This window comes from Mesocricetus auratus, unplaced genomic scaffold (assembly GCF_017639785.1).
Source record: "Mesocricetus auratus isolate SY011 unplaced genomic scaffold, BCM_Maur_2.0 Super-Scaffold_100015, whole genome shotgun sequence".
In the NCBI taxonomy this organism is placed as follows: domain Eukaryota; kingdom Metazoa; phylum Chordata; class Mammalia; order Rodentia; family Cricetidae; genus Mesocricetus; species Mesocricetus auratus.
In genome coordinates this window covers 8,145,058-8,152,775 of record NW_024429198.1, presented here as the reverse complement: position 1 = coordinate 8,152,775, position 7,718 = coordinate 8,145,058, and positions in this window count along the sequence as shown.

Genomic DNA, 7,718 nt, shown 5'->3' with positions numbered 1-7,718 from the left:
GGACTCCCTGGCTTCAAAAGAAGCCATCTACACTCAAGCGTTTAAAAGTGTTCATGTACCAGCCGGGCGTTGGTGGCGCACGCCTTTAATCCCAGCACTCGGGAGGCAGAGGCAGGCGGATCTCTGCGAGTTCGAGACCAGCCTGGTCTACAAGAGCTAGTTCCAGGACAGTCTCCAAAGCCGCAGAGAAACCCTGTCTCGAAAAACCAAAAAAAAAAAAAAAAAAAAAAGTGTTCATGTACCGTGTTCTAGCGTAGAATGGTTAAACGAATTAACGAACTGTGTTTGTAAAACTTTATTTCTTGCCTCCAACGGGGGCTGTAAAGTAGCCAGGGATACAGATATGACAGCTGACCTTAAGATCCTTTTATGGCGACACTAGACCTCTTGAGTTTCATGCCACGTCTTTGTAGCCCTAAATCTCGTTCGATGTAATTACTAGGTTAAATCCTCTTGGCATGCTTGGCAGTTTGTGCAAACCAAGCTAGAAGGAAAGCTGCCAAGCCCGAGAGAGGTTTGGAGGAGCAGAAGGGTGAAACTTGTGAGAAAACATCCAGAAACAGAGAGCCATCCAGTGTTATTTAAAATAATCACCACAGGCAGTGAGTAAGCGAGGTTTATTAGACAAATTCTTCCCCTCCACAAATACATTGTCTCAACTCCTAAAAGGACTGTAAGTCCCAGTTGGCCCTCCCACCCACAGCCCCAAGCTACCTTCCCTTTTCCTACAAAAACAGTTTGTCCTCAGCCAATCTCGCCCATTCACATCATCTTCGTCTCTTTGTTCCTTCCCTCTCTGCTAATTCTTTGCCAAATGACTTTAAATGTTTCATTGTAAAATAACTGATTATTTTTACCGATGAGGATAAATCCAAAAAGTACAAAGCTGTAAGTACAGGCTGTGCCTGTTCGGCTAGTTGCTCCTCTCCCCGTGTCGGTTTTAAAATGAAAACTGTGAAGCCTCGCTGGGGAGGTAATGGCCTTGCTTGAGTACAATAGAAACTGGCTCTGGAGCGGCAGAGACAGAATCCTGGAGGCTTCCTGGAGTCTAGCCAAGTGGGCAAGCCCCTAGGTCCCGTCAGAAACCTTGTCTCAGAAACAATGTGAGGCCCGAGTGGATGGTCTAGTGAGTAAACTGATTGTTGAGTGAGTAAACTGTGTAATACCAGCCCTGGGGAGCAGAGACAGACAGATCCTAGAAGCTTGTGAAACCGTGAAGGAGAATACCTAAGGTCAACCTCTGGCCTCCACAAGTGAGTGCACAGGCAAGGACAGTATGTATAACACACGTGTGAATACTAACACACACACAATAAAGGAGAGCAGCACCTAAGGAATGGTCACACACAGTCTTTAGTTGTTTGTTTTTGCAGTTTGTTTTTTATTTTTCGAAACAGGGTTTCTCTTGCCTCTGCCTCCCAAGTGCTGGGACTAATGGGGTGCACTACCACCACCAGGCCACAATTTTTTTAATGTGATGCCTAAATACCTTCACCTTTAGTGTGGCCCAAACTTCAGGAAACTTGCAGTGAATAAAATGCAGTATATGACCTACATGCCTTTTTGAGTCTTGATTCCCCCCTCCCCCAACAACCACATCTCTTTTGTTCTGGTTCTGTCTATTCATATGCCAGTACTTAATCTTCCAACACAAACTTCCTATCAGTTCTGTTGCGTGTGTCTGGTATTTCTGCGCAGATTTTCCTGTGTGGACATCAAGATCACCTCCATAAGAGAAAAGAAAGAAAAAAGGAAAGGGAAAAGTAAAGAGGGAAGAAAGGAAGGAGGAAAGGGACAAAGATTTACGAAACAAATATTTATTGCTAATAGTGACAGTGACTGACTGACTGACTGACTGCCTGATTGATTGATAAATATGTGCCAGGCGTGTTTTCTAGTCACACACCCCCCACCCCAAACCTTCCAGGGTAAGTCTGCCAATTCTTGGGAGCTCCAGCTATCAAACTGCAGCCTGGAGAGCCACACCTGTGACTGTCTGAGGCTCTCAAGTCATGGGGAACTGGCACTTAGAGTTGATACCTATTTGTTACCCTTCCTTCTCCAAATGAGTTTTGTTTTATTTTGTTCCCAGGCTGGCCTGGAAACTCTGTACACAGCTAGCCTCAAACTCACATTCCTCCTGCTTTGGGCTCCCCAGAGCTAGGATTACAGACACACCTGTGGCTTCTCAAATGGATTGTTGGAAAAAAGGTTACATAACTTCTCAGAAGCTGAACCATGCTTTCCGTCCCTGTTCCTGATCCCCGGCCCCTCCTTCCTATAGTTAACTGCCCAACAAAACCATGCCAGGAAAGTTTTCATGTTAGCATTGCTTTCTAGGGAATCCAGACTGAGACGCCCATCTCACTGGAGAAAAGAGAGCTCCTAGGAAATTAAGGAATCTGAACTACATAGCACATCTGGCAAACTGCAAGCAATGACTTTTTTTTTTACCCTTTATTCAGTTATCAAAAAAGTATTTATACTGGTTTTCTGCAGGCAGTCATTGTACCAAGTAGTAGGGTTATGGTAGTGGTCGAGGAGGTACATAGTCACAGTTTTCATGAAAGCTGATGAGTCATGGGTTCTAAGTAAATCAAGCCGGGCGGTGGTAGCACAAAAAAAAAAAAAAAAAAGTAAATCAAAGTTGGCCTGGGGGTGTAGTTCACTGGTAGAGAACTTTTTCTTTTCTTTTTTGGTTTTTCGAGACAGGGTTTCTCTGTATTGTTTTGAAGGCTGGCCTCAAACTCGCTCTGTAGACCAGGCTGGCCTTGAACTCACAGAGATCCGCCTGTCTCTGCCTCCCGAGTGCTGGGATTAAAGGTGTGTGCCACCAACGCCTGGCAAGAACTTTTTCTTTTCTTTTTTTCTTTATGAGAACTTTTTCTTGTTAAGAGTTGTTTATAGGGCTGGAGAGATGGCTCAGAGGTTAAAAGCACTGACTGCTCTTCCAGAGGTCCTGAGTACAATTCCCAGCAACCACATGGTGGCTCACAACCATCTGTAATGAGATCTGGTGCCCTCTTCTGGCATGCAGACATACATGGAGGCAAGATGTTGTATTCATAATAAATAAATAAATCTTAAAAAAAGAGTTGTTTATGAATTTTATGTATATAGATCTTTCATCTGCATATATCAGCACACTAGCAGAGGGAATCAGATCTAAGGAGACTACAGTTATAGGCACTTGTGAGCTTCCATGTGGGGGCTGGGAATTGAACTCAGGACCTCTGGCAGAGCAACCAGTGCTCTTAACCTCTGAGCCAACACTCAAGTCCATGATAGAATACTGAAGAAAAAGGAAACACACTACAGAGATACCACTTCACAAACATACATGGTGGTTTAAAAAAAAAATTATAATGACAAACACTGTCAAGGATGTAAGGAAACGAAAACCTTCATAAAGTATTTGCAGGGATTCAAAAGATGGAGGCACTTAGGAATATTTTGTCAGTTTCTCATAGTATTAAACAGAATTTTCACAGGATCCAACTCTCCACTTCTAGATAAATACCCAGATGAACAAAAACCTTGTTTACACAAAAGCAAACATGTATTCACAACAGAACTGTTTGCATCAACAAACAGTAAAAACAACTATGTTCATCAACTGATGGGTGGGTAAATAATGTGTAATGTATCTATACCACATAATATTGTTAGCTACAAAAAAGAATAAAGTACTGAAACATACTATGTCATAGATATTCCTTGAAAACATTCTGTCACAATGACATATTGTGGGACTCTACTTATGTGAAATATCCTGAGTAAGTACATCTGTACAAATAAGTAGTAAATAAATGTTTGCCTAGCATTGACAAAATTGGCAACAATGTCTCAGCTATGTATTTCTTTTATGGGTGTTTTTTAAAAAAAAGTTCTAAAACTGATCATGGTGACATATTTGAATTTGTTAAAACACTGAATTCTACTTTTCAGGGGTAAATTTTGCAGTATGTCAATAGACAGGTAGTTAAGGTAAGTAGATATACTTTCGGAATGTGTTTCTTTGTTGCTGTTTGGGGTCTTTGAAAATATTTTTACTTATTCTTTGACAATTTCATACATGTATACAATGTGCCTTGATTGTACTCACCCCCAATTTATCCTTCCTACTCCCCCCATCTCCCTGACGTGCCTCTCCACCTTACCCCCTTTTCAAAAATAGTCTACTGAGTCCAACCAATACTGTACACATGCATATGGGGGTGGGGCCATCCATGGGAACATGAACAATCGATCTGTAGCCACGCCCACAAAAATGACTCCTCTTCCTCCAGAAGCTATCTGTTGCCAGTAACAACAACTTAGAGATCTCGAGGAGCTGGGCAGTGGTGGTGCACGCCTTTAATCCCAGCACTCGGGAGTCAGAGGCAGGCGGATCTCTGTGGGTTCAATACCAGCCTGGTCTACAGAGTGAGTTCCAGGACAGCCTCCAAAGCCACAGAGAAATCCTGTCTCAAAAAACCAAAAAGAAGAAGAAGGAGGAGGAGGAGGAGGAGGAGGAGGAGGAGGAGGAGGAGAAGAAGAAGAAGAAGAAGAAGAAGAAGAAGAAGAAGAAGAAGAAGAAGAAGAAGTCTCTCAGACACTGCTGCCCACTTCAGAAGCCAAGGCTGAAAACAACATCAGTCTATGGAAATAAATGTAAATCGCCAGAGCCCAGCTCCAGAAGGGTTCAGTTCCCAAAGAGGAAGTGTGGGGTCAGCGAAGGGAAGGAGAAAACTGAAATTATCTGAGGGTGAATCGTGATAGCTGTCACTTTATGGGGAAAAAAGGCTACTCCTTTTATACTCTATAAGTGTACAATAGTTTAGCTGCAGGCAAGATTGAAAGCAGGCTCCATGATTCAGGGATGAAAGAGGCTACTAACTTTATTGGAGCATTTTTCCTGACACAAAAGCAGCAAGTTCAGCAAGGAGCTAAATGCCTATTGTTCTCCAAGGTTCAGTGATTCCACCAGCGGCCTTTGACATCAATGGAAGGGCCGCAAGTTCCACAGGAATGTTTCTCTTAGCAAGCAGGAACTTTCCTCAAGCTCCGGAGGGAATGGAGGCCCTTGTCCAAATGCCCGACCTTTGGAAAAGGGCTTCCTCTGGGGACCAGTCACTCTACTATAATTTTTGTTTGTTTATTTGTTTGTTTGTTTTTCAGACAGGGTTTCTCTGTGTAGCTCTGGCTGTGCTGGAACTCACTCTATAGACCAGGCTGACCTTGAACTCAGAGTACTGGGATTAAAGGCATGCACCATCACCGCACAGCTACAATTCTTATTTAAAGAATAAAACACACCAGCCACTCTGTGGTGGTGCTCACCTTTAATCCCAGCACTTGGGAGGCAGAGACAGGTGGATCTCTGAGTTCCAGGCCAGCTTGATCTACAGAGCTAGTTCCAGAACAGCTAGGGCTGTAACACAAAGAAACCCTGTCTCAAAACACAACAACAACAAAAGAATAGCACATACCATGTTTGGTACTTAGCCTGTAGGAGTATCTAATAAGAAACACAGTTAAAACTGAGGTGCCTAGGTAAGGCAGCAACCCTTCCCATTTAAGGATTTACCTTGCATTGAGAATGTTGTATCTGGAATGTAGTGCAATGTTTACTTTTGACTTTTCAAGGGACCAACCGCCCAGCACCCAAATAAATCACACATGGAGGATTAGTCTTACTTACGAATGCCCCACCTTAGCTTGGCTTATTTCTAGCCAGTTTTTCTCATCTTTAATCAGTTTTTCCCTCTGGGCTTTTATCTTTCCTCTATATATTTTGCTTTCCTTCTTACTCTTTGTCTGGGTGGCTGGGTGGTTGGGTGGCACACATAATAAACATAATAAAACATAATAAATACATAATAAAAACGAGGGAGATGGGAAGCCTTTCTTAACCATCACCCAAAATCCAGAACAGCAAAACTGTATGTTAATAAGAGTGATTTTATAAAAAGCAGTAACTCTAACATGAAAAAGTTATAAAGCCAATACATGGCAAATAAGATATTAACCAACTGCCTTAGTGAAAGTCTCTATTGATGAAACGCCATGGCCAAAGCAACTTGGAGAGGATATTCGGCTTGCACAGCCACATCACAGCTCATCATCAAAGGAAGTTAGGAAAAGCTCAAACAGGACAGAATCCTGGAGCCAGGAGCTGATGCAGAGGCCGTGGTGGAGAGCTGCTCACTGGCTTATCCCATCGCTTTCTCAGTCTGCTTTTTTATAGAATCCAAGACCACCAGCCCAGGAATGGCCCCACCCACAATGGACTGGGCCCTCCCCATCACCTAGCAAAGAAAATGTCCTGCAAGATTTCCTATGGCCCAATCTTATCCCTTTTTTATTTTTATTTTTTTGGGGGTTTTTGAGACCATTCCCTCCTTTCAGATGACTTTAACCTAGTTGACCTAAAACTATCCAGTGCTCCCATCTACAGGAAAGGGAACTCACCTGGCTTCTGACTATAAAAATACTCATAAAGGAAGTACATTAACTCCATGTTGATAATACTCTTCTCCAGTTGCATTAAGTTTGGTAACATGTAGGCAATATAGCAGGAAATGAGAACTGCCACACATTTCAGGTAGAAATATAAAACACTGCTCCAGCAGTCCCTCTTCTCTGACTTCACATCCTGGATGTGTCTGCCTTTGTGTAAAATGGCACATAAATGTGGTTGATGCCGTGTCATTGTTTGAGGAAGTAAAAGGCTGGAAATAATCACCAGAGAAGCTTCCTCCTGCAGCAGATGGGAACAAATACAGAGACCCACAGCCAGCCATTATGCAGAGAGTGAGAGAGAGACCTTGGAACACACAGCTCTAAATGACACAGTTCCATCAAATCCCTCTCCTCATAGCTGAGGGAACCCCATGGAAGAGGAGGAAAAAGAGTGTGAGCCAGAGGGGATGGAGGATGCCAGGAGAACAAGGCCCTCTGAGTCAATACAGGAGAACAAGGCCCTCTGAGTCAATACAGGAGAACAAGGCCCTCTGAGTCAATACGTGCAATGCTCACAGGAACTCAGACCCAGGCAGCAAGCACAGGGCTGGCACAGGTCTGCACCAGGGCCTCTGTGTACATCATAGCTTTGAGTGTAGGGCTTTTATGATACTCTTGAGGTGAAGGAGTGGGTGTCTGAATCTTGTGCCTTCTCTTATTGGGTTGTCGTATCCAACTTTGATGTGATGGTTTTTGTTTTATCTTATTATATTTTATTTTGCTATGTTTTGTTTTGTGTCCCAGAAGTCTGTTCTTTTCTAAAGAGAGACAGAAAGGGAGTGGATCCAAATGGGAGGGGAGGGGAGGGAGGGGCCTGGGAGGAGCAGAGGAAGGGGAAACTGTCATCAGGATATATTGTATGAGAAAAGAATCTATTTTTAATAAAAAGGAAAAAAGAAAATACCAAGTCACAAAAAAAAAGAGCAAAAACCGCAAGGGGGTGGTAACGCATGCCTTTAATCCCAGCACTCAGGAGGCAGAGGCAGGCGGATCTCTGTGAGTTCGAGACCAGCCTGGTCTACAAGAGCTAGTTCCAGTACAGCCCCCAAAGGCACAGAGAAACCCTGCCTCAAAAAACAAAACAAAACAAAAAAGAGCAACAACAAGCAGCTCAGTATCTCACGTTATTGTATGAGGCATTCGTTATACATTTAAACTATCAGGCTAAACATCCTTGAAAAATTCCTTAGGCTATCAAGGAGAAGTTATGACTG